The following is a 25,933-nucleotide window of genomic DNA, read 5'->3' as shown; positions in this document are numbered from 1 at the left end:
TTTAATCGTAACTCTTTAATGCATTGATATATTTCATCATTTTGATTGCATTTCATATTTTTGTTCCCCAAAACAGTGTCAAAAGTTGTTGTTACTTTAATTTTTTTGTTCTACACCAGGGAGGGGCAAACTATGACCAAAAACCGCGTGTCAAGCTTTTTAATCCGGCCCAACCCCAAAAAGGGCTTAGGGTTACACGAAAATGAAAATAAAATTTGAAATAACTACCGTGAATTCCGGACTATAAGCCGCTATTTTTTTCCCAAACTTTCAACCCTGCGGCTTATTCAGTGATAGGGTCAATTTATGTAATTTTTTTAACAGCCGCCAGCGGCGCTCAAGTACAAAAGGTAAGATTTAGACCGGTGGAATATATGCGCCGAGGAAGACTGCAACTTCTTGGCTTGTGCATAAATTAAATTAGCGTAAACACACCCTCATCATGCAAAATGCAAAAAGAAAGGCACATGACGCAGCACATGAGGAAGATGAGGACGGTTTACCGTGATTTTTACAAGTACGGTATGTTTTTTTTTGCCAGACCCGTTTACTGTGTTTAATGTGCGTGCGTGTTGCTAGCGTGTTTTGGAATAAGGGAGCGTGGGACAACGTCTATATGACAAAGTTTCTTTCTGACACTGAGGAAGACGACTTGTATGGCTTCAGTTCTAAGGAGGAAGATGAGGACGGTTTACCATGATTTTTACAAGTACGGTATGTTTTTTTTTAACAGACCCATTTACTTTACTGTGTTGCAAGCGTGTTGCTAGCGTGTTGCTACCATTAACTGGCCTGTCACAGGCACCGTTTGGGATGAAAGTTATATTGTTATTATTAAAGCTTTTGAAAACTCTCTGGGTGTACCGTCTTTCTTTGTAAATATGTGTAACCATGTATAATATGTATTTGCAACTGTATATTTTGTAATGTATTTATTTGTATTTATTTTAAACACTTATTCTGATATGTTTTGCACGGGGGAATGAAAAAGAAGGGGCGGAACAAACGCGAGGTGACGGGAGGTGGGGTAAAGGTGAGGAACAGACAGACCTGTTTGTGGACGCGGCGGACAATAGTGGATATATATTTTTCCCACCCTTACCTTTGGAAATATACACTTTTTTCCTTGGATTACTTTCAACGGGACCCGGACTCTGCAGGTCTGCATCAAACCTTAAGTACCGGTATCATTTTCCGTTCATTTTGCCGGCTGTGATTTTTGGACTGCGTACTTTAATGAAGGACATTTAGTTTCAATCGAGGGACTTAGTCAGGTTTGGGTTAATTTTGTGTTTGTGTTACATTTTTTAATGTGGGCGCATGCGGCTTATATACAGGTGCGGCTTGTGTAAGTACAAAATCGGTTTTCCTCTTAAAATGTGGTGGGTGCGGTTTATAATCAGGTGCGCTCTATAGTCCGGAATTTACGGTATTTAAAAGACAAAAATAAAACAAAATCAAGCGGGAATCTCTAGATGTCTGCATTTTTATTTATTCATATTTGTTTTATTTTTTTTTGTATGTGTTTGTATTGTTGTCGGTCACTCCTCTCGAGGGATGTGACCAGGTTAGATAGATAAATAGATATTTGCGAATGACAAATATTAAAAAGACATTGTGTAAAAATTAGTGCCGCCTGGAGGTACAAAAAATTGTCATCTACTAAAAGATAAATAGTTGGCAAAAATAAATGCACTATCATTCCAATGTTAATGTTTATAAGAATTCAATAGTCGAGAAATTTGTAATCATTTTACACCGTGGAATCCCCATTTGGCTGGGCGCCATGTTTGTCCAGCATCCTGGATCCACGCTGTATCGCTGGCTCATGCTCGTACCAGACAACAGTGTCCTCTAGTGGTCAAATATGACACATTGGGGCTTTTAAAAGTCTTCTTTTTTTCCTCATGTATTGCTTAGATATCTGTTTCAAGATTTAGCAGTTACAAAAATAAAAACTTCTCCCAAAAACTTTTCTCTCTCAGCCCAATTATTTGCATCCTGTCTCCCAAAAAGTTTTTTTTGCCCCTGTTCTAGACAGTGACAATTCTAAGAGATACCACATTAAAGGCTAAAGATAGAGGTGTTTTTGGCTATTAATACATTAAAAAACCTTTACTCTGATGCAGATTTTTAAAATGATTTGACATCATCATGAACAAATTGGTTTTCAGTGACCCACAAAATACAACATCAAAATTACAACGTTGTCAAATTTGTAAGGAAATTTAAGTTTTGATAGAAATTGCAAAAAAGTAATTCGTGATTTATTTAATTGTGTTTATATCCGGCTATCAAATCTGTTGTTTTCCCCTCGTTAAGGGCTTAGGTTTGTTTGATAAATCTGCTTACCTAGCTGCAGAGTTGGAAAAATAAACACTTATCCAGTTTACCTAATTCCAAAGCAACGAGTCTATGGTACTCATATTTTTATGTATTCAGAATAAACTGTTTAACACTATTTTTGGGTCAACACGAAATGCCTTTACGCTATTTCACTTGACCAGAAATATAACATTGCAACATTTGTCAATCCAAACAGACACAATAAACAATATGAATGAATCAACCAGTCAATGTCTTTTATTGTCATTATACAAGTATAGCAAAGTTGGAGGATGTCTCTTTTCAGTGCAATTAAAACAAAATAAAAAGGTAAATATATGTAAAATGATTAGAAAGAACACTAATTACGCAATATACTAATGATAAATATAATCTGTACATTCACACGATCAGTTGTATAGCACATTACAATTAGAATCGTCCTTGTCACTGATCCCCACGTTGTGAAACATTGTGTGGGCCGAGATTAGACATGGAACTCCAGGGTAAAACGTGTAATGTGAAGAAATAAATAAAGAAATAAAATACTAGAGTAGGCCAAAAAAATAAGAATTACAACAAAGTGCTTATCCTAAGTTATAATAATAATAATAATAATAATAATAATAATAATGCAATGAAGAATAGTGTGATAAAAGTAAATTAAGACAATGTGCTAATGGACCCACAACTCCACATTTCACCCACCCTCCAATATTTTTAAGGCAAAACAAAGAATGTTTGTAGGAGGTACTGTCGCAAGACAAATGTAGTCACTCCACTGTTTTAGTTTCTAGCAAAAAGTTTTAAATTTTATGAATGCACCACTGTTTGGAATGGTGTGGTCATGTGACTCCACCAGCGATTATTACTGTGCACTGTTGGTTTAGGAAGGATGGTGATGACTCCATGAATTAGGATGCCTGTTCAGATGATTCTGTGAACGGCAAGTAAACATTCTGCATTTAGGTTTCCCGCGTAACTTTGATCAATATCGAAAAAATAAATGAAGAAATTGTTCACGAAAGGTTGGAAAAATAAGCTGCACTCTTGAACGATTGTCATCCAAAGTTGAAAATATCTAGGTTACGTTGTCCAAGGTAATGTGTTATAACACAAAAACAATAAATATAATCGAACACCAAGGGTGAAGCTAACAATTACTACAAGGACTACAATGTCACGATTGCCCTTATTTGGAACACCTGTGGCAGCTTGATTGGCGCCAACAGCCCGGACAAGCTGATTGGTGGCCACACCCTTCTTAAGCTCCCGACTGTAGTTTAAACTTTGTCAGATCGTTTCGAGCTGTTGTGTTTCACTCAGTGAGCGTTCCCGTCCAACTCCGTCCCTGTTAAAACCTGCTTCCTGCCTGATTCCCGTTTTCGACCCATTTCTGAACCTGACTACGCCTGTACTGCCTGCCGCCTGCCTACGACCACTATTACAAACTTGACATCGCCTCTGATCTCCAGCCCTGGTCAAACGACTTGCCATTCCCGCCTGTCTTCTTCCGACACGTAAGTGTCACTCCCGCCTTGCTCGTTCCCGCTCTCCGCCAGTCTTCGGATCAAGCAATCAAGCAAGCCTTACTCTCACTCTCTTATAATAAAATCTGAGAAACGCATGCAATTGAGTCCTGTGTCTGTTCTGGTCTGTGACATACAAAGAAAAATAAAACCGACTTAGAATAAAGTTGAATAATCGTTTCTTCCAAAAACACAAACAAATTATTTCTACCAGCAGACTAAAAATAAGTCTAGTGTGGCTGTGAGTCCAATTGATCGGTAAGCAAGGCGCTAATGACGTAGCTAGCAGTCGGAAAACAAAACTAAAAACAAGAGTTGATTAAAACAAAGTGTGATAATCTTTTCTTCAAAACACAAACATACAATATTTTTACCTGTGCGGCGACTCAATGTATTGAGCGAGGACCCTAAATATTTCTTAATGGTAGTATCTCAGTATCTCAGTTGCAAACAAATCAGGAGCTTTACGCATTTTCAACATTTAAAACATATAGCGTTTTTTGGTCGCTCCGGGTACCCGGAGCAGCGAGACCACAGACAAACATGGCAGCGACTTTTACACGGGGATGCCACAAACGAAAACAAGTACAAATTTCTCGACCCATGATTTTTTATGAAAATAAACATTGGTATGATAGTTCATCTGGAGGGACGAAAGCGTGACCGACTTGGGTGCCGAGGTGCTTAACTTGTTTGGGTGTTTGGGCATTTGGGTTGGCCTTGGTACTTTTTTTCTGTGTTTTTTGCTACTTTTTTCCTTTTTTCTTTTGTTTGTTTTTGTGTATGTGTTTGTCTTGCTGTCGATCACCCCTCTCAAGGGAAATGACATGGATAGATAGATAGAAATGATAGTTCAAATATTTTTGCTAAGTATTCAAATCAATGTTTTTTGTTTTACTGAATGAGTTTTTTTTTACCACTAGGAGGCGCTAATTATTACATAGTGTCCCTTTAATAAACCACACTGGTTGGTTGGTTGGTGTCCAGGCCAACATATGTTTCCAGAGGTTAAAAAGAGTGCACCTTTTGGTAAGACAACAAGCCTAACCTTCAATTATTTTGGGTAACTGTACATTGTTCATTTATGTTAAACACAAATCAGTCAATTTATTTATATTGTTTTTGTCTTTTATTAACATATTTTGTATAGGTATTTGAAAATTGTAATTTTTGTCTTTTGTAAATCAAAATCTTCTGGCATGCTTTGAAACATAAGTACTGTGAATAATGGGTAATAAAATATTGTGAAAGGGACATTGAGTATTATTTGAGCTCAACATGTCACTGTATGGTGTAGTGCAAACAAAACAAGCACTAAAAGAACAAGGAAAAATACAAACTACGGGACATCAAAGTAATATTGTTATCATATTATGTGAAATAAATGCTACTTTTTGGACCAACGAATATTTGCATGTTTATAAGATAGTTCATGTATTTTCACTTATTATATAAATCAATACTGTTTTTTTTTACCCCAATAGGCTGTTAAATGATACACACTGTTCGTCTAAGGAATCTGTCACCGCTCACTGAAGGTTTGTCAGTCCGTTGCTGCTGACTGTTATGTTAGCAAATGTCAATCAATTAAAAAGTTTTTTGTTTATCAACATAATTAATTAACACACGTTTTGCTGACGATGGAGTCTTGAGGGCTTATGAAGTTCACAAGTCTTTCAATCCTAAATAATGTTATGGCCGAAGCAGAAATACAGCCTGACGACTACAGTTTGCTAGAGCATGTCAAAGACACCAAACGAATGAGCAGCAACATGTTTAAAATGGTGCACTTTTGCTAGTAAGGTTTTTACTTTAAAACCGGAAAGCTCATTCATAAACCACAAAGGGATCTATTTGTAGATTCAATGTCTGCCTTTACCTGACATTATCTGTGACAATAGATCATTTGTGTGTGACTGCATAGTAAGGTCAACACTTGCTCAGTCAGTAATAACAAAAACCAAGGGCAAACAAATGTTGAGGCAATTAAAAAAAAAAAGTCTGTCATAGATGATTGCCTCCTTTCTCAATTTCTTTTCAGAAGCAAAGCGTTGCTGCGGAGACAGCCACTCATTTTGAAGTCTGGCGGCTGAGTCGTTGTCAACTTGAAGTCCCATTAGCATATCTAAGGCCGCATAGTACTCGAATACAGGCTACTTTATATACATACTGATCATACTGATTTCCACATGACCCGATCTTAGTAGTAGTAGCACGGTCCTGCACATGTCCTCCTATAATCTCTCCAAGATAAAGCTATCCTTATAGAAATAAAGGGCATTTATGGCCAACATCATCATCAATGACTTTCCATTCATTAATAACCAAATTTCATATTTACTATGATTCATTATGTCCGGGAAAACCGTAGTAACAGTCCATTAGCCAATAAACCTAATGGGCATAAAATGTAAACTAAGTTTTAAAAATGCTGTTATAAAAAGTACAAATCTTTTAATTTGAGCATCTCAAATATAAAATAAATAAATACCTCTGATTTTCTGACTCATCCATGAAAGACTACAAAAAAATAATATTCCTATTCAAATTGGTACACAGTTTTGCTCATTTCAAAAGTAAAGTTATAGTATCTTATTTTACATTATGTTTATCTTGTTTTTGAATAAACAGAGTAATACATACAGTAACTCTATTTTGATCCATTGGTAAATAATTCTGCTAATTTCAATTCATATTTTTATGACTTCATGATCAGTTTAAGGATTTTTTTAAAGACTCTTTTTAACAAAATAAAAAAATATCATACATTTCAGTACCTATTCTAACTTTATTCTTTCAGGTAAAATAAGGATTTGTGTTTGCTAATTTTAAGTCTAATGTTCTTATTCTACCTAAAATAAATCTTGACATAAATCATTAATAAAATAGATATAAACAAAAACAATAAAAATGAGCAATATTATATGCCAACAAAAGAAGGAAATGTAATTGGAAGGATAATTATTATACTTCAGGTTTTCCTCTATGTTTGGACTTTTTGCAATAGATTTATTGACATTAAATGAGGACATTTAGCATTTTTTGTCCACAAGATTTTAATTCAACCCTAGTTATTTATACATTTACTCAAACTCAACAACAATTCATCATTTATACTTTAAAAACAATAATTATGATATTATAATTATTACAATAGACATAAGTAAATATGTTGTTAATGTAAACACATGTTTTTTTTTTCGATTTAAACACAATAAAAATCAGATGGGCGATATGGTAAAAAAAAATCCTATAATCATGATTGTTTTTTTTTTAAATGTTATTGTTAATTTGCTCGTTTGTCACCGTGTTCCTAAGATCTTGAACTTTGGGTAAAAAAAAACAAAAAATCTAAAAAAAAATCTTAATTTGAATAGTATGAACATGCAAAGTTGTATCAATTGTACGTGGGGTTTAACCAAACCTCCAAATTGAATGAAAGAGGACGCACGTATCATCTTTACATTGCAGTATGAAAATTCTGGGAAAAAAAGCATTGAGGTCAAAGTAGAAAATAATGACTGTTTTTCCTTCCAGCGATGAAGTACTGCAAATAATAACACTGTATCAGCGTTAATGTCACGAACATGAGTCACGCTACTGTTTCCCCAATAGCTAAATAAAGCAAGCGATAGCCGCCTTGACAAATACATTTTTCACTCTGACACATACCGTGTTAGTTCATGGGTCATTCACATGGTGCCTACGTGAATTATGAATGCCCCCCAAAGGACCACATAATTGAAGCTGCAGATCGGCTTCAAACATGTCGGGTAGTTACTTAATCCGCTCTACTTTTTGATGTGTGAAAATATTTTATAGAAGAAATTTGAAAAAAAGAATGCTCCATTTTGTGCCACCAGTCGAGCAACGAATGAATTATCTCAGTCATACTGGCAGAGGTAAGCTAACGCCATGAACTGTGAGGCTAAGATAACATTATGAATTTAATAGTTTACCTCATAGTTAGCTCGTAAAATATCAACATATCTTCACTTCATATATCAACATATCCATTAATTCAGTCGTTAAACAGTCTCATTGTTCTTCTAAGTAGTGTTCTGACTTACCGTTAAAGGCGAGGCCTTGAGTCTTGCCAGAACAACAACAAAATCCAGCAAGATCAGGTCTGAACCGTACTTGGGTGAGAATGGGATTTTGGTTATTTTACACTCATTCAAAGTTTTGCACTTTAAGACCCAAACGTCTTGTTTTCCGTGCATTTATGTGCGCGCATTTGAAAGCCTGGTCTTAGGAGGTTAAACCATTCCCATTTCCAATAAAAACGATGGTCAACCATTTTATCGAAGCCCGTAAGACACACACACACACACACACACACACACACAGCTTTGTTCTGTACTAAGGCTAAATATATATTCTGCTTAACATTTTAGTGGTTTTATTGTAATAAAAACCTCAACGGAACTGCTTTGCTCCAGCGCTTGTTTTTACACATCCAGCCTTGCGACTAAGATGTTAATTAGAATCCATGGAGGAGAAAAAAAGCTCTTCCTGCTTCAACATCAACATTAAAAAACTGGCGAGATAGGCAAAGTAAATGAATCACATTAACCTCACATTACATTTTTGATCTCACATTAGCTCTTTTATATTTCAGAATATTTCCATTTTTCAAAATAACCATGTAACATTAATGCAATTGTTGAAAAACAAAAACAATTGGTTTCATATAAAACAAATCCGAGACCCGATTGCATTTATTCATGTTTACAGACTGCCCATTTTTTAAAACTCTATTCAAAGAAACGTATGTAATTTTGGCAAAGATGGAAATGACATTGTATGTCTTGACTTGTGATTTGCTTGAATCTGCTCTACTTCTCTTGCTTAAATCTTAAAGGTTACGACCTTAAGTCAAATCAAGTCATGTTTATTTGTATAGCCCTTAATCACAAGAAGTTTCAAAGGGTTGCACAGACCACCGACTATTATTACACCATCCCCTGATCTGAGACATACACGAGGGCAAATAAAAACTCAAAACTCTCAGCATGAAGAAATTAAAAACCTTGAGAAGGGGCCGCGCATGAGGTAATCCCTCTTCCAGGATGACCAGGCCAAAATGGATGTTGCAAAGGCATCAACAAAAACAGACATCATCAACATAAAATATAGGTCATTCATAAGCTAAAGAAAATAAGTGTGTTTTAAGCCGAGATTTAAACAGTTCCACTGAGGTTGGAGATGGAATCTCAGAGGGCAGAGCATTCCACAGCCCCAGGGCCTTTGCTACACACTGTCCTTTTAATAATTTCACTTACACGAAAAAAACAAATTCTTAGAATTAGTGAAATTAAATATAGCATATTGTTAGATAACTTTAAACCAACAACCTGACTCATGTGATCTCGACAAAGTGGTCGTGTTAGTTAACTTCCCAGAAATGTTGCACCAGTGATTATTTTAAAAAGTCATCACTGTAGAGGTTTAGCCTTCCTTTCAATGTTTATCAATTTCCAACCTTCCAAATTATTTCCTCTAATTTTCATAATGTGTCATTACCATAATTGGGGACTTCACCCTGAAAGTTATTCATTTCCTTAATAGCATATAATCAAAGGTAATTCCAGTGAATTTACTGTATCAGTAATAGGCCTTCAACTAGCTTTCACATTTAAACAAACTTTGAAGTGACTGGTGATGTATTTGGGTGCAATTTCTTTTTTCATGGTCGAATTTCCTTGCTCAAACCTATTCGGCGTGAAAGAACCACATTTACAAACCATCCAGAAACATCATTTGTATTTCTCAATCCTGTCATCATTTTTCATAAGAACGAATGTTCAAAGGCCTGTTCCGTAAACACCACCTCCGCACCCAGTCACACAAGACAAACACCTCCCCCCGAGGTGCACCGAAGCCAATTAGCGAGCTCCTCCAGGAGCAAGACTCCCTGACAACACGGAACAACTGCCATCTCCCAGGATTGCCATTGTTAGACTTTATATACCATCATGGCTCGCTAACCGCGCTTCTTTATTATTTATTTAATTGGGTGAAAATTTGCCAGAACCTTCATTACGGGTTGACGACACAGTCATCTGCGCGAATCCGCTAATTGGGTGATAATTCCAAAAACATTCATGTTGACGTCAGCAGAACTGCTTATTTTGGAACGATAATTTGATTTTCGAATCTGGTGCTGCCGCGTTACTGTAAATATGGAATTTAACTTCACGGTAGTCTGTAGACTGCATTGACGATTGCTTTTCACTTTCTCAGTTTGCATCAGAAGCAGAGGTAAGATTGGGCCTTTAAAAAATCAAGCCCGACCCAACCCAGGCCCGCCGAAATTAAAGCCTGATTCAGCCCGAGCCCGACCAATTTCCTTGATTTAAGGGACCGAGACAGAAACAAAACCGAAATTTCACATTTTATTTATGAGGATTCGGCAGTAAAAGAAGTAATTTATGATTGCAAATTTAAGCTCGTCTTCCGTTAACAAGACCGTATAAAGATTTACATCTCTTATATTTCTGTGTCTGCAGAGGTTACATCAACCGACAATTTTCTATCATTTTTTTAGAGTTGACGCGATCATTCTGAGGCCGTCCGTCATTTTGGCGGACTGAAAATTGGGCCATAAATCACAGCAGCAGTACCTTCTCAAGAATCTAGTGCGGTACTTTCAGAGAAAAAAGGCAGAAAGAAAAAGAAAAACAATGACGGGTGGATGATTTTTTTTTTTTTTAAAGGCAGCAAGAGATAAGCCCAGTCCGACCCGAACATAATGACGTCCTTAAGAATTTAGTGGTAAATGGTCTGCATTTATATAGCGCTTTTCAAGTCAATTAAGACCTCCCAAAGCGCTTTACAATGTGCCTCACACCTACCCTATCACAAACACACTCAGTGGCTCTTTAAGAGAAGGAGAGGTAAAGAGAAAAAGAAAAACAATGACGGGTGGATCATTTTTCAAAAAAAGACAGCGAGAGAAAAGCCCAGTATGACCCAAATGTAATGATTGAGATTTTTTTCCCGACCCGGCCCAAAATTTGGGCAGAGTTCTAACTTTGGCTTAAGATCTTACCTTTGGTTTGCGTTGAAGATCGGCAACCAGAGCTTATTAATATTCTGAAGATGGTTTGTTTGGCCGTCTTGCTCTTCTCTTCTGTGTATTAGCGCTACCATGGTACTACCTGACTGATTTTGCCACGTGGCCCGCGGCCCAGAGGGAGCTCATTATCTCACGATGGAAACGCCGCTGAGATCTTGTGTGGAACTTAAGCTTACATTATGCTATTTGCTTAAGGTTAAGATGGAGCAGAGGCGGGACCTAAAAGGAATAATGATGGATGAGGTTTGGCATTTCCCAGCAACCAAATCCCGCTTAAATGAGCCTCAAGTTCTTTGGTCACTAACCAGCCGTGGACAAGAGATGAGATTTGGACGGCAGAAGAATTTCTCCTTGAAGAACAATCAAGTGGTGAATGGAAACAAAAACTGGAGTAATTGGCTAGAAAAAATCTGTTTGTCCTCTGTCTTACCCAGATTGGACAAGAGAGTGTCATCGTAAATAGAAGGCACGGCGATGAGAACAGACTTCTGCTTGGATGCTTTTTGCCACTGACAACTGATAATTCTCAGATTGCTCAAATACATTTGTCTGAGCTTTCTATTTGTAAAAACAAAACAAAACCCAAGAACAGTTACATCAATTAGTGAAAAGTTTCAATTTCCGGCGCGGCTTATCCTCACTAGGGCCGCAGGGGTGCTGGAGCCTATCCCAGGCCACTCTGGGCAGCCAGTCGCAGGGCAACCTATGACACTCGCTCATTCACACCCAGGGACAATTTGAACAGGCCAATTAATCTGAAATGCATGTTTTGGGGGAATGTGGGAGAACATGCAAACTCCACACGGGAAGGTCCGGCATTTGGTCTTGAACCCTGTGGGGCTGTGCACTAACCACTAACCCACCTTGAAACGGTGTGGTAAAAATACTGTAAAAATACTTATGTATACCTAAATTAGCTAAATCATGATTTCTCAACTGGTGGGTTGGACCCAAAAGTGAGTTGCGGACCCATTTTCAGTGTGTCGCGAGCCTTTGCCCTGGCAGAATAATGCTAAGAAAATGAAAAAAGGGAGCGTTAATTACACAGTACATGACGAAAATGCCATACCCGATCTGTTCAGTCAGTCGGCGCTGTCCCAATTTTTTTTTGAGAGGGACCACATCTCACTTTAAGGTGATTTTGTTTATTTCCTTTTTCTGCCCCGAATAATGGGTCCCATGAAAGTTAGTGATAAGGGGAAGGTAAAGTTGACAACAGATACAACCATTGATTCGAAGAAGGAAATGATTGAGAAAAAGAAAATGTTGTACGAGCGGTTTAAAAATGCGATCTTTCTAGTATTTTTACCAGTGTATATAACTTTTTGTCAGGACCAGATAGGAAACAGGACCCAATTGTGTTACGTTTCTCACAAGTTTTATAAAAGGAAAGAAATGGAAAGAGTGTCAACACTTTAATTTAATCTTCAATATATTGGTATTTTAGTTCTTTAGATTACATTACAGTGGGACCTCGGTTATCGCGGTTAATGGGCACCAAAACCACCCGCGATAAGTGAAAATCCGCAAAGTAAAAATTATTATTAATATTCTTATTTTTATTTTTTTTAATTATTATTATTTTTGGGACCTGCAAAGCTCTGAACCCGCGAACATGGAACCACGAAGTAGCGACGCCCCTTCAAAAATGCTTAAATAAATAAATAAATAAATAAATCAAATTCTTTTATTATTTAATTTTATTATTATTATTTTTTAGGCCCGCAAAGCTCTGAATCCGCGAATGTCGAAGCACGAAGTAGCGAGGTCCCACTGTATACTACAGTATTTCTATTTTTTTTTTATTGCTGCTTTTTAGTTTGACTGTCTCGGCCTTTGTACTATGACTACAGTGGAACCTCGCGGTTCCACGTTTGCGGGTTCAGAGCTTTGTGGGTCTAAAAAATAATAATAATAAAATAAAATAATTTGAAAAAAAAAATGTTTTGTTTTTTTTAAGCATTTTTAAAGGGGCGTCGCTACTTCGTGGTTCCACGTTCGCGGGTTCAGAGCTCGCATGTCTAAAAAACAATAATGATAAAATAAAATAATTTAAAAAAATAATAATAATATATATTATATATATATATATTATTTTTTATTTTTTTTAAGCATTTTTGAAGGGGCGTCGCTACTTCACGGATTTTCACTTTTCGCGGGTGGTTTTGGTCCCCATTAACCCAGTAACCGAGGGATTACTGTATTTCTATTTCTTTTTTATACTGTGAAAGTTTGCAATAAAGTCATTTAATGGAAAAGTGAAACGTTTTCGTGCCTAGACTCTTTGTCTGGGAGGATTTAATTATTCAATGATCATGACATTTCCAAGCAAACAGTATTGATATTAGATAGGTATCGATCAATACTGCCATGTATTACTGTACTTGAGAACTTGGAATGATATCAAAATTCCCAGTATCACCCGCCACTAGTAAATTAAGTGAAATATATCAAGTCTGAAAAACTCATGGGATTGACACGACAAACGCTTTTGGCTTCTGATGTATAAATCATTCACATCTATGTGAATATAACTTTGCTTTGTTAAGAAGCCCTCTCAGCCTCAAATTTATCAATCTTATTTGTACAGCTTTACATACATGAATCACATGAATTTCAGACCACTGTTCCAAGAAGTGAGTCTACTTTCGCATAAGAATTCAAGAACCAGGGTAAGTCCTCTGTTTTGCAGTGCTTGTGGTGCATCAGGCTGCAAGCATGTACAGAGCACACAAAGGTAGTCTACGCCTGCAGCCCAAAGCTAAAACTGCTGCACAAAAACTTGTGAGCTTGATGCTGACTAAGTGCAGCTGTGGCTTGGGAGGCAAATGTGTCCTTCAGCGAGACAAAAAGCACCTAGCAACTCTTGGCATAATATCCAAGGCAGTTGGCCTGTTGCCACCAATGCCCTGCTTTGGGTGCCACTGAAGCAAAATTGGGAGAAAATCGCATTAAGGAATGCAATAATATTTTCACACCATCTTAAAAAAAAAAATGTTTGCCTCATGTTTTTGCACACAAGGCTGGTGGCTGTGAAGGACCAGACCTCAATTACTCACAATAGAAATTAACATTTTAGGTCCTTTGTCATGCAACGTTTGATAAAAAGTAACAATTTGGCCTCTCAGGGACACTATAACGACATACTGTACCTGCTCGGTTTTAAAATGATAACAGAAGAAAGACACAACCCAACAAGTTTTTTTGAAATCAGTTTGGTGAATATTAAATATTGAATATTCGCGATCCGATATTCGAAGTAGATGCAAAATTTCCCACTAGTATTTCAATGGGCTGTTCCTACTGACTAAGATTAGGGCTAGGCTAGCAAAGTCTGAAAAACAAAGCGCATTTGGTGTTTAGAGGTGGGTTGCATAGTTTGAGGTGTTCTTAAAAAGCTTGAAATAAGATATGTTCTCTATTAAGAATGTGTTAACAATGCTAAACTGAGTTCAAAAAGCTGTTATATTATTTTTTTCACCGCACCTATCTGCTCTTATCTTACTTTTACCCTCAGTGTTCTGGCCATGGGTCGTATTTGCTCGATGAAAGCGGGTTGGGGGGAGATGGAGTGATATCACGCGCGGTCGCGGTTTAGTTTTTTCTAGAATTAAAGTGGTGAAAGTAAGAAAAGGGCTGTTTCAGATACAGTCCGAATGCCAACCCAAACCCCCCAAAAGGTGAAAATGGAAGTTCGAGTGCATCAAATAGATTCACATATTTGCATGCACGACAAAAGGAGCTTGACAGAGGCTGCAATGATGATTTTAGCCAGAGGATGGCGTCAGCAAGTACAATAGTACGAAGTTACGTTCTCCACCTTCAATTTACAAACGAAGTCCATGCGCTGCTCCTTATGAATAAAAGTATCAACAGATATGAGATAATCCTCCATTACAAAACAACGACTGGTGACTTGTCTTGCTGTTAGCTTGATGATACTATTACTAATGAAATTGTTTGGGGCTGATAAGTGCGCCAAATCAGAATCTTAGGTTCGGAACTATTGCCCTCTGGCGTGCCTCACGCTGCAGACGCCCAGCACAGTAATATACTTACATATTATTCGTTTTGAATAAAAGCATCAGAGATTTTAAAAAGGAAAAAACAAAATTTGGGAAGTTAACTCAAAAAGAACTAACATTAAATAAATGCAACTATTTAATATATGTGTAATGATATGTTGCATGATGACAGATGAGGCGCAACCACACCTGCCTCCCCTTACTGCATGTCAATGGTAACCTAGCAATGTGGCGTTCTATGCAATTAGGTGCTTTTTGTGTATTCTATTGTTATGTTTCAAATATTTGTGAAGTTAAAATTGAAATCATAGCGTGAGTAAGAAGACCCATTTCAAATATCTACCATATTTTACGAACTATAAGGCACACCTAAAAAACAGAATTGTGCATTGTAATTCGGTGGGCATTATTTACCGAAAAATAAAGTGGATAAACTGCTTAGTCACAGAGACTGGCTGGCATCCAGTTCGGGGTGTCCTCTTTCTACTTCCCGAAGATGGCTGGGATGGCCCTCAGCACCCCCGACATTAGTGGGGATAAGCGGTGCAGAGAATAGGCTGCTTTGGTTTTCTCCTATATTCCAAAAGAATACGGTCACTGTTCTGCCTTTAAAAAACATATTGAGTGGTCTTTGAGTCACTTCTTGTGATCGACATGTTAATTGTTTGTCGCTAAAATTAGTTTAAATAGTGAAACCAGATACCATAATGTGAACATAATTTCACGTTCTAGGAAACAAGTTATTTTCATCCAAATACATTCATTTGTTTATTTTTTCATGCAACCCTAGCTTTTGATGTAGTTTTATTTCCATGTGCTTTATAGTCCAGTGCGCTGTATGCCCCTTTTGCACTACACGGTCCTGGCCTTCCTCCCCACGCGTTTTTGGGTTTACCATTGTGGGCCTGCGTATTACCTGAACAAATAACTATATTTTCCAGTGATATACCTAATTCTTCCCCGTTGTCAGTTGGCGAGATGCAGTCGATAAACGAATCCAGCTGGATTTTGATGGAACAAAATTGAAGTGGTTCCAACAAGCAAGACTGTAGACTAACGTAGTAGCCATTTGCTAAAATTTCGCATGTGGGTTCTAGTTGTAAACGATGAAAACAAAAAACAATAGATAAGTATTTCTTTGTGTTTGAATGTTTAACAGATGTTTCATTTCTAAAGTGCATGCGTTGCGATGCAGTATTAACTATTTTCCGTTGCCATTAAGTCTAAATTTATGAGTAGATTACTGGTCTTTACTTCACAAATAAGTTGATTTAAAATCGGTCTTTTCATTTAAAATGCTAGGTATCGTCAACAGTGGCAAAGGGTGTCCAGATTGGCGCCCCGACGACGCATGCGGTTAAGAGATCCGTGAACCGTCATTGCTTATTATAAAATTTGCTGGTGTACCATGACAACATAGCAGGGTTTTTCAACCTTTTTTGAGCCAAGGCACACTTTATTATTAAAAAATCTTGAGGCACACAGTTAAAAATGATTACAAATTCATTCCAGACACGTTTTTTTAAGCTTGAATTATAAGGTCACCCAAAATTAAGGTGTATAAAGTTATTCTATTTTGGTTCACAATTTTACTTTAATTTTGGATTTTACTACAATATATTTCTAACCAGTTTTTCATGTTTCAGAAAATCTTATCTTTTTCCTGGAAAAAAAAATGAAATTAGAAAAAAAATATTAAGCCAGGAGAAGAAAAACTTATTTTTTTACTATGTTTTCACTTTTTTTGGCGAAATTTTTTAGTAAATTAAGAATAACTACATCAGCAAAATGATGTGCAAGATTTTATCTTTTTATGCAGGGGAATCTTACTTTCTTTGAGTAGACATTTTTATCTCGTCTTTCTAAAAAAAATATTTGTTCATTTTTGAGCCAAACTCGAGTTATTCTGACCCAACTTAATTTAGCAATACGGTTTGAGTATGCCTTAAAAGCCAATGTGTGTTTTGAATGACAATGAGTATTTTAATAATATTACAATTCGGTTGAAATGTAAAATACAACATATAATACAACATATGTGATTGGTTAATTACATTCAGCCCCTACTATTGCATATAAAATGTGTATGCTATTTGCGTATTTCAGATATTTTATTGCCCCCGGACACCTCGTTTGGCAATCAAGTTTCCCAAAGGTGATGACATCCGTCTTCGTTCCAGGCTCCAACACAAAGCAATGTCCAAAGAATCATTCATCTTTGTATCCTTACTTCTAAGGTGGGATGCACCTTCTTAAATGTTTACTTTTCTACTTTTGTGTGAACATAACATGAATACATCTGTTATCTATTATTTTGATCAAACAGTTTTTTTAATGCTTTTGATAATTGAAATCCTTAAGCCAACGACATACCAAACCATGACAAAAACGTGTCTTTCAAGTTACAAAACAATAAGTTTATTTATATGACAATAATTTATTAATTGCATTGAGGGCCATCCCAAAACTGCATCAGGATTTCCAGGTAGATAGGTGCATTTCAGGATCACAATCACCTTTATTATCATTGGATTGCTACAACCAACTGGTGACCACTTGAAGGTGTCCCCTGCCCACTGCCCGAAGACAGCTGGGATGGGCTCCAACACCCCCGTGACCCTACTGAGGATAAGCGGTGCAGATAATAGATAGATGGATGCTACAACAATATAATGGTTGTGCCCCAGTTGGAAAAATATACAATATAAAGAGGAATAAATAGAAAATACAAAGTTTTCACCTCTAATATAAAATATTCACAACTCAATTAAAAACTATACGCAACTAGGATACTGCACTTAAAACTATCAAGTCAACATGACAACTGAAATATCTAACATTTGTACAAAGTTTTAGAAATTAAGTAAAGCGTAATTGAAGTACAAAAATGTAAAATCATTTAACAGTATGATAATTTAAAATAAACTTCTGCAAATACAATTTTTACTGCCCAAACTGTTTTAGAACCAAAAAAAAAACATTTATAGAACCAAAAGAATCGTCAATAACATCTAAATATTTTGCCTAAAAATAGATTAATACAGTTAGTAAGGATCCTCACAAACATATGCATTCATAACCACATATTCCTATTGAAGTTTGATTTTCTGGCCCTAGAGTCGGTTAAGTGGTCAGTTGGTTGGTTGCATCCCTTAAACACTAGGGCCGAAAAGGCACCATTTCGTATGGTGTGTCTTGGGTAAGTACAGCCTGGTGGCGGACATTGTTCTACAGGCCAACATATGTTTCCACCCGGTCTCGAAATGGGGACCTTTCCCGTGATATGCAAATGTGATAACTTTACACCCCTACAAAAATTGTTTTCTTCCTGATTTATACGTTTTTTTATCATTTTAATCTGTGTAGGATGTACATGTTACACCTAAAAACATTTATGGTCACAGGTTTGCAGGGAAAATAAGCCAATTTGATTTAGTGTAGGTCGCGAATTTCACGACAAGAGGGACTATACCGCCCGTGCATCGTGCTGACATCAAGGCACAGTATCATGCAGTACGACTGTAATGAAAAAGGTGACTGGGAAAAGTACTCCGAGCCCGGGGAGAGGTGGTGCGAGGCGAGGAAGGCTGGACCTGTGTAGTGGGAAAGGGGCTTTAGAAATGAAAACCATATAACAAAAGACTATTTTTGAGAGGTGGGTTTTAATAAGCCAGTGCTCCCTATAGTGCGGAAAACACGGTAGCATTTAGTTTTGATGATGTCATTTAACCCTCATTGTCAAACCTCAACACTTCAAAGTCAATGTTGGAGTAAGTTCTGCTGATGCATTTTGCCTTGTCTTGTGTCAGCCATCTTGTCAGTCGGGCCTAATGGCTCCTGTCACTCAGCGATGTAACTGTCAACCCGAGTCGATGGCCTCGCGTCTTCCCTCGCTTATAGAGTAACAACCTCTGATTAGTTTAGCCCTGTTCTCCACACAAGGACTTCAAAGAAAGCAGATTTAGACTCCAGCCATGGAGAAGGTGCTTTTGATGAAGGTTTCAGCCAGATGTAGCTAAAACCACACCCTTCTTTGCTAATGGGGCAAGGTGACGTCGAAAGATAACAAAGATGTCTTCACGAGTGTCAACTCTGATCAAAGGTTGACGGAAAACAAGAGGCAAGCGGACAGGAGAAGAGGACTTGAGAGGTCGTGTGGGAGTGTGCATAATTCATCCCAGCTGACACATCGCAACCAGTGATTCATTTGGGGAAGGGCATCAAGGCAAGTCACCATCCTGACATTTTGTAGCCTTCAACCTTGTGCACGCATAAACCTGCACGCAGGCTAACCGTCACGGCAAACGGCCACCTTTAAAAATGAATGCGCGTGTGCTTACAGTCGCTCCACAAGGTCTCGGGATTGCGCAGCTACTGTATGTATTTATAGGCAGACGGCCGAACGGACAACCGACCAGCCAACAGACTAACAGACATGTAGACATTAGTGTGCAGTACAGGAAGGCATGTGAGACTGTGTCTCACCTATCATCATGAAAATATCAGTTTATAAATATATTCCATGGTTGTATTTAATCATTGATAAAGTTCTCTCTCGTTTAGACCGCAATTTTTTTATTTTATTTTTCAAAATCGCTGAATTTTCACATTTTATGATGAGTATTATTAATACAATTGGGACAATATAACGTCTTACTTTGACTAGCGTCTGCAGATACAAAATGAGGCACGCAATTCTCGTACCTCCTGGTAAAGGGCTATAGTCAGAGCAATGATTCTGATTTGGCACAGACCCCAGCCTCAAACAATAAAATTAGTGATCATATACGCAAGCTAATAGTAAGTCAATCCATTCAGTATTTCTTTTCTCATTGCATGGACTTTTTTTTCATAACGCAGGACTCTCTATCTATTAATGTTTACATTCACATGGAGCAGTGCATAGACTTCATTTATAATTTAAGGTAAGACAATAGAACATGTTTTTCTATACTACAGTTTATATATTGCTTTCTTGATCTGCGAATCAAATGATGAATAAGATGTTGGTTCATTTATTTGTACCAGACACGAACCTCATAGAACATCACGAATAGATAGATAGATAGATAGATAGATAGATAGATAGATAGATAGATAGATAGATAGATAGATAGATAGATAGATAGATAGATAGATAGATAGATAGATAGATAGATAGATAGATAGATAGATAGATAGATAGATAGATAGATATTGATCTTTGTTTCTCATCTGTTCTTTTGCAGTTAAGCGTGAAGTGCACCTAGCAGCTGTTGTTATTCACAGAACGTTGAGGCAAAACTGTGATTCATGACACCTTAAGTGATTTTGCAGACATAAACACAATTTGTTTTCAGTACCGGACTAATTTGCAGTTGTTCATGTGTTGTCATGTTAGGAAGTTAACAGTGAGTTTTGTTCCCACTTCAATCTTAAGTGTTTTTTGTTGCCCATTCATTCATGTAATTAATATTTAACTTGCTGTTTCGTTGCAGGTATCATCTTTTTACACAGCAGTGTTTAAGTGAGCTAGATGGACATTCAATTATAGTTCAAATACAAAACAGTTGTATTTGTTTGTTTTTTGTGGCAATTTTCATCTTATTTATAGTTATAATGACTAAATCAAATGTCTGTTCTAGGTATCAGTGAGCCCCGAAACAAGGTCAGAAAAGAATTGTGCAGTGTTTGAATTTTTTTCTAAGGAATTTTTATTTGAAATAAAAAACTGTCTTGGTCTCATCAGACCACAGGACGTTGGTCTAGTATTCCATGCCCTTATATTTTGCTGAGCTATACAGAACGAATGCGAAATCACATTGTTAAAATAAGAGCACTTTGGAGACATGTCTACTGATATTTGGTCAATCTGTGGATTGTTATGAAAAAGCTGTTTTATATTTCAAAACCTGCGTCCCATCATGTACAAAACATGGCAGAACAGTGACGCAGTGGTTAGCGCGTGTGCAGCACAGTTCTAAGGTCATGTGATCGAACCTCCTGTGCTGAGTTTGCATGTTCTCACTGTGCTTGCATGGGTTTCCTCCGGGCACTCTGGTTTCCTCCCACATTCCAAAAACATGCATGTCAAGTTAATTGGCCGGTCCAAATTGTCCCTTATTGGTGTGAATGAATGAGTGAGTTGTCTGTGCCTGTCTGCCCTGCGACTGGCTGGCAACCAGTTCAGGGTGTCCCCTGCCCACTGCCCGATGATAGCTGGAATGAGTTCCAGCACCCCCGCCACTCTACTGAGGATAAGCGGTGCAGAAAGAATTCTGTTGCTAATCAATTTTAACAAATAAATGCATGCTTTGTTAAACAACTTTGCATTTTCACAATTAGAATGGCCATTTCATTTGTAATTCATACATACATCTTAAATCTACAACATTTTGACATCACAAAAAGGATTTATGTTGATGCTACACTAATGAATAAAGTATTATTATAAACTGTCCAATAGTTCTTGTCAAAGGGCTGAAATGTGGACAAATTTTAATCCAAAAGGTATGAATCAATCATTTAATTGTTTGCCGATGATTTTGATAACCAATTAGTTGTTGCACCTCTCACCAATTTCTTTTTATAGCCTGTCTGAATACTTTTCTTATGAATTAATCAGTCAGTAGCACGCTACACTGCATAGCTAGGACAGCTTCTTGGCTCCCTTCTAAATGCCACTTGCTGCATTAGCACAAAACCTGACTCTTTCAAAAATCCCCGCGAAGGTCAAATAATCATGGGGCCTCAAGAACAACCGACTTCTTGTCTTCCCGTTGTACAGGTGACTTTGAACTCAGCATCAAAACCTCCTTGATGTCCTCGTTCTTTCAGGCCGCAACTGCGAGGACGACGCCACACTTCAATGCGCCCTTTGACAGACAACCAAAGCTGCTCCGTTGGGAGCTTTAGTCATTTTGCATTTTCGAAAATGGCCGGCTTCGGCGAGAGAGGCGCGAAAGCATTGAGGCCCGTAGTTGAACTCTGTGAAATGCTATTTGAGGGAATTCATGCCATGAGTGATTTTGTGGAGCTCCTAAGTGAATATCCACGAGGACGAGGATTTGGGGGTTTCTTTGAGGAGACGAGGATGACTAAAGAATTTATTCCGCGGTGACCTCTTCCTCTCCGGCGAATGCAAAAATCCACATCTTGGTCTCTCGTTAAGGTAAAGCCTGGAGTAGAAAGAGGGTTGCGGGTGGGGGTCCGGACAGACTAAATAAGGGAACTCAAGCATGAGGAATGAATGATTCAAATAATTAGGGATGTGGAAATGGTCTGGAACAATAACCAGCAAACACATTACGCCCGGGGGGAAAAAGATCCCATCTGTGTGTGCATCGGAAAAAGGACTCCCGGGTTCCGGCAAAACTGCACGATATGTGGGGAAACTCGGGAATCCTAAAAACAAGCATCAGTAGTGGGGAAATGTGCACAAGTAAGTAAATCAATGTATAATTAAACGACACTCAGGAGTCTGCCCGTGTATGTAGAAAGCCCAACTGTGGGTAATTACAGAAATACAAGAGTACAGCACCATTATATATGCTCGTGCTCTTTATTTTATGCACAGCCTGGCAGTAGCAGATTGCAGCAGTTAGTCTGTTGTCTAGAAAACAATCTGCATGCTTAAGTAAGTCCTTCCACTTTACCACCTGTGCCACCAGTCTCGGGACTGACGCGTTACAAAGAAACGTGTCCCTGGAATGCATTTACTTTTTTCAGTAACGTGTATTTTAATGCTTTAGCAACATTTTGTAACTCAACTATCTTTACAACATGGTTACTCTGCAACTTTTTAGAAACAAACTAAGAATTACAATGTCTTCTGTCTCTTCAAGATGTTGCCCGACGCAAATACCAACATGTACATTAGGTTGGGATGTAGGTGAACAGATAATTTCTCCCCACTGATATTCTGATATTCTTTCTGACTCATTTACTGTACTTGCATCCAAACCGTATTTACAACTATAAAGATAATACTGAAATCAAGGGAGTCCATTTACAATCACAGATTTGCTTGTGTGTCACCACTGGCAAATAATGGGCGGGCAAGGCTTATACAGAAACAACAATATCAATGGTGTAAAGGTGAGCATAGAATTTACAGTAAGAGTGGTGAATTACGGCCTTTTTTAGTGACATCAGTTTTGCAAAACACCATGCCTGTAGAAAAACAAAACATATTGGACATTACCAGGAGATGGAAGAGGAAATATTCGAGTGTTTTGAAGGCAAAAGAGAAAAATGATATGGAGTGTCTCAGCTAAGTGTTGGTTTGCAAGCTCTTCAAATTGCACACGCCAAGAAATTTGAAGGCCTTATAGCATCCACAGGGGTCTCTGATCTTTTTTCAAGCCGAGACATACTTTTTGCTACTCATTAGCGCAAAGGAAACCCAGTTTGATATGCATTTCCAAAATAACTTATTATTCTATCATTATGTTGTTCCTCTGTTATAAACATGTTAATTGTTATAGCTAGGGTTGAATAGACTCAGTAAACCAATAAAAAAAAAATCTATAAGAAAATCAAAATTACGAGGCTATGGCGAGTTATCTTTAGAACAGGGGAGTTGGCTTCTCAACTGTCCTTTGAGGCCACACTGGTGCCCATGGCATGTGTGCTAGAAACCCATGGTATATACAATTTATTTTATTATTTGGCCATTTTAAAAGTACATAGTATAATATTTGAACACTAGATGGCACGGTATTGTCTATTGCAAAAAAACAGTCCCAAATGAGCACCGCGTAGTAGCAAAATGCCAGACAACACGACTGGGTATAAATTCCAGTATGTTAAAGAAATACAAATTTCACAACCAATGAATATTTATGAAAATGAACATTAGTATGATAGTTCGTGTATTTTTGCCCATTATTCCAAACGATGTTTGTTTTGCTGAATGAATGTTTTTTTTTTTTCATTTTACCAATAGGAGGAACTAAATTTTGCACACTGTCCCTTTAAGCCGATTTAGGGGGTCAGCTCTAATGTAAGGATATAGAGTAATTTGTAACTGGATATTTCCTTTCAGAATAACACGCTACTGTAAGTAAGTAATCTGAGGGGTAACACAATTATTTTTTTAAATGAAGTAACTAGTTACTGTAACTAATTGCCTTTTTCCCCCCAGCAACGCGCGGAACCACGCATACGCAACCTTCAACACACACATCAAAATTCCCCGGAAATTTCTACAATGTGATACATTTGCAAAATTGATTCCAGATGTCTTGCGGAGACTTTGCATATAAGTGACTGATAAACAAAGGATGCTTCTCCACTCTACATGGGTCTCTCATGCAGCCCAGCCAACAATAACCACAAGAGGGGGGGTTAAGGGGGCGGATGGGGATGCAAGGCACGAATCTCAAGCGAACGGCCTCACACGTTTTTTCAATCGTGGACAACGGCAATAGCAAGGAAAGCGACTGTGTGAGGGTGCGCCGGGGTTACCTTGGTAGGAAGTGGACCCGCGCCGTCTGCGATCCACATGGGTGGCTTTACAACTGTAAGTGCCTCCCTCGACTGTAGTTTAATCCAGCGACAGTCCCGCTCCACTCCAAAAAGAAGAAAGACGTTGTGCTTTACAAAGGGGGACGCATGGCAGGCGGGGGGCGCCCTTCTCCTCGACGCCTTTTCGTTCAGTCGTAGGGCTTCAGGTTGATGTCATTGAGAAGCGCACTGTCTTGTGGCTGGATGTCCTCCTCCCTCCCCCCTCCCAGCTTCATGGCACACGTCGAAGCTCGTCCCCCCTCCCTCACTGCCCTCCCCCCGTTGCATGACGTGATGCAGGAGAGGTCTCCTATAGCAACCGTATCTTCCCCATCACTAGCCATGATCTCCATTAGCTTACCAGATATCCCCTGATATTTTTATTAGCAAATGCATATAAAGTGAAGAAAGGCTGCAAACAGCCAGTACATATCACTAATAACGTACCTGTCAACCTCAGCTAATTGCTCCCCCTATAAATGATTGTAATTCCCCCTATTAAACCGTAAACCTTACAAACACAACGCAGCTCCTATTTACTCACAGCAACACTATGTAGAATAACTACAAAGATCATTTGTGTAAATAAGTTGATTTACTAAGTAAACAAAACAAATAATTATTTTAGCATCTTTCTTAGCTCTTTATTACAAAAATCCTACAGAAATACTACTGCAGAAATACTACAAGAATACTCTAGAAATAACACAAAAAGCCCACGTGGAAATACTACAAAAATACTCCACTAAGACTACTAAAGAAATACTAAAACAAATCCTACTACGGAAATAGTACCAAAAACCATCAACAAAAAATACTACAACAGAAATACTCCGAAAATAAACTGGAGTAATCCTGCAAAAATCCAACATCAAAAATACTACTGCTGAAATACTACGAAAAGCCTACTATGGGAATATTATAAAAATACTTAACTAGAGATACTACAAGAATACTACTGAAATAACACAAAATCATATGACAAAAATAGTTCAACAATCCTACAACATACATACTCCAAAAATACAGATCTTGCAATACTACCAAAATACTACAGGAATACTACAAAAATCCTACTACAAAAACACTAAAATAATACTCCAGAAACACTACAAAAATCCTACTACAGAAATACTGTAGTGCGAAAATACTGCCGCAGACATGCTACAAGAATACTACTGCAGAATTACTTTGTAAATACTGCAATTATAATACTACAGAAATCCTACAAAAAAATCTACAACAGAAATTCTACAAAAATACAGCTACAGTTATACTACAAAATACTGTAGAAATACTACAAATGTCAACTACAAAACTCCTACTACAGTATTACTACAAAAATACTACAATAATCTACTACCAAAATACTACAAACAGAAAACTTCAAGAAAACACTAAAGACATTTTTAACAATTGCAATTCTCCTTATTAAGCAATAACAACCTTAGAGATACAACGCACATCCATTTACTCACGACTACGTG

General features: G+C 37.6%; 1 protein-coding gene across 2 annotated transcripts in view; it reads right to left on the bottom strand.

Moving 5' to 3' along the window:
- ptprsb (protein tyrosine phosphatase receptor type Sb) overlaps nt 1-24,668 on the bottom strand; it is a 157,509-nt gene extending 132,841 nt beyond the window's left edge. For both annotated transcript variants that reach the window (XM_088335831.1, XM_088335820.1), the window contains exon 1: nt 24,408-24,668. The gene's annotated coding sequence lies outside the window, so the exon portion shown is untranslated. The remainder of the gene's footprint in view (nt 1-24,407) is intronic.
- Between the last annotated feature and the right edge of the window lie 1,265 nt (nt 24,669-25,933).

The sequence above is a fragment of the Urocampus carinirostris genome, chromosome 1 (assembly GCF_059441175.1).
Source record: "Urocampus carinirostris isolate Australia breed hairy pipefish chromosome 1, RoL_Ucar_1.0, whole genome shotgun sequence".
NCBI classification, from domain to species: domain Eukaryota; kingdom Metazoa; phylum Chordata; class Actinopteri; order Syngnathiformes; family Syngnathidae; genus Urocampus; species Urocampus carinirostris.
The sequence above is the reverse complement of the archived record's forward strand: the minus strand, read 5'-3'. Positions and strand labels throughout refer to the sequence as shown.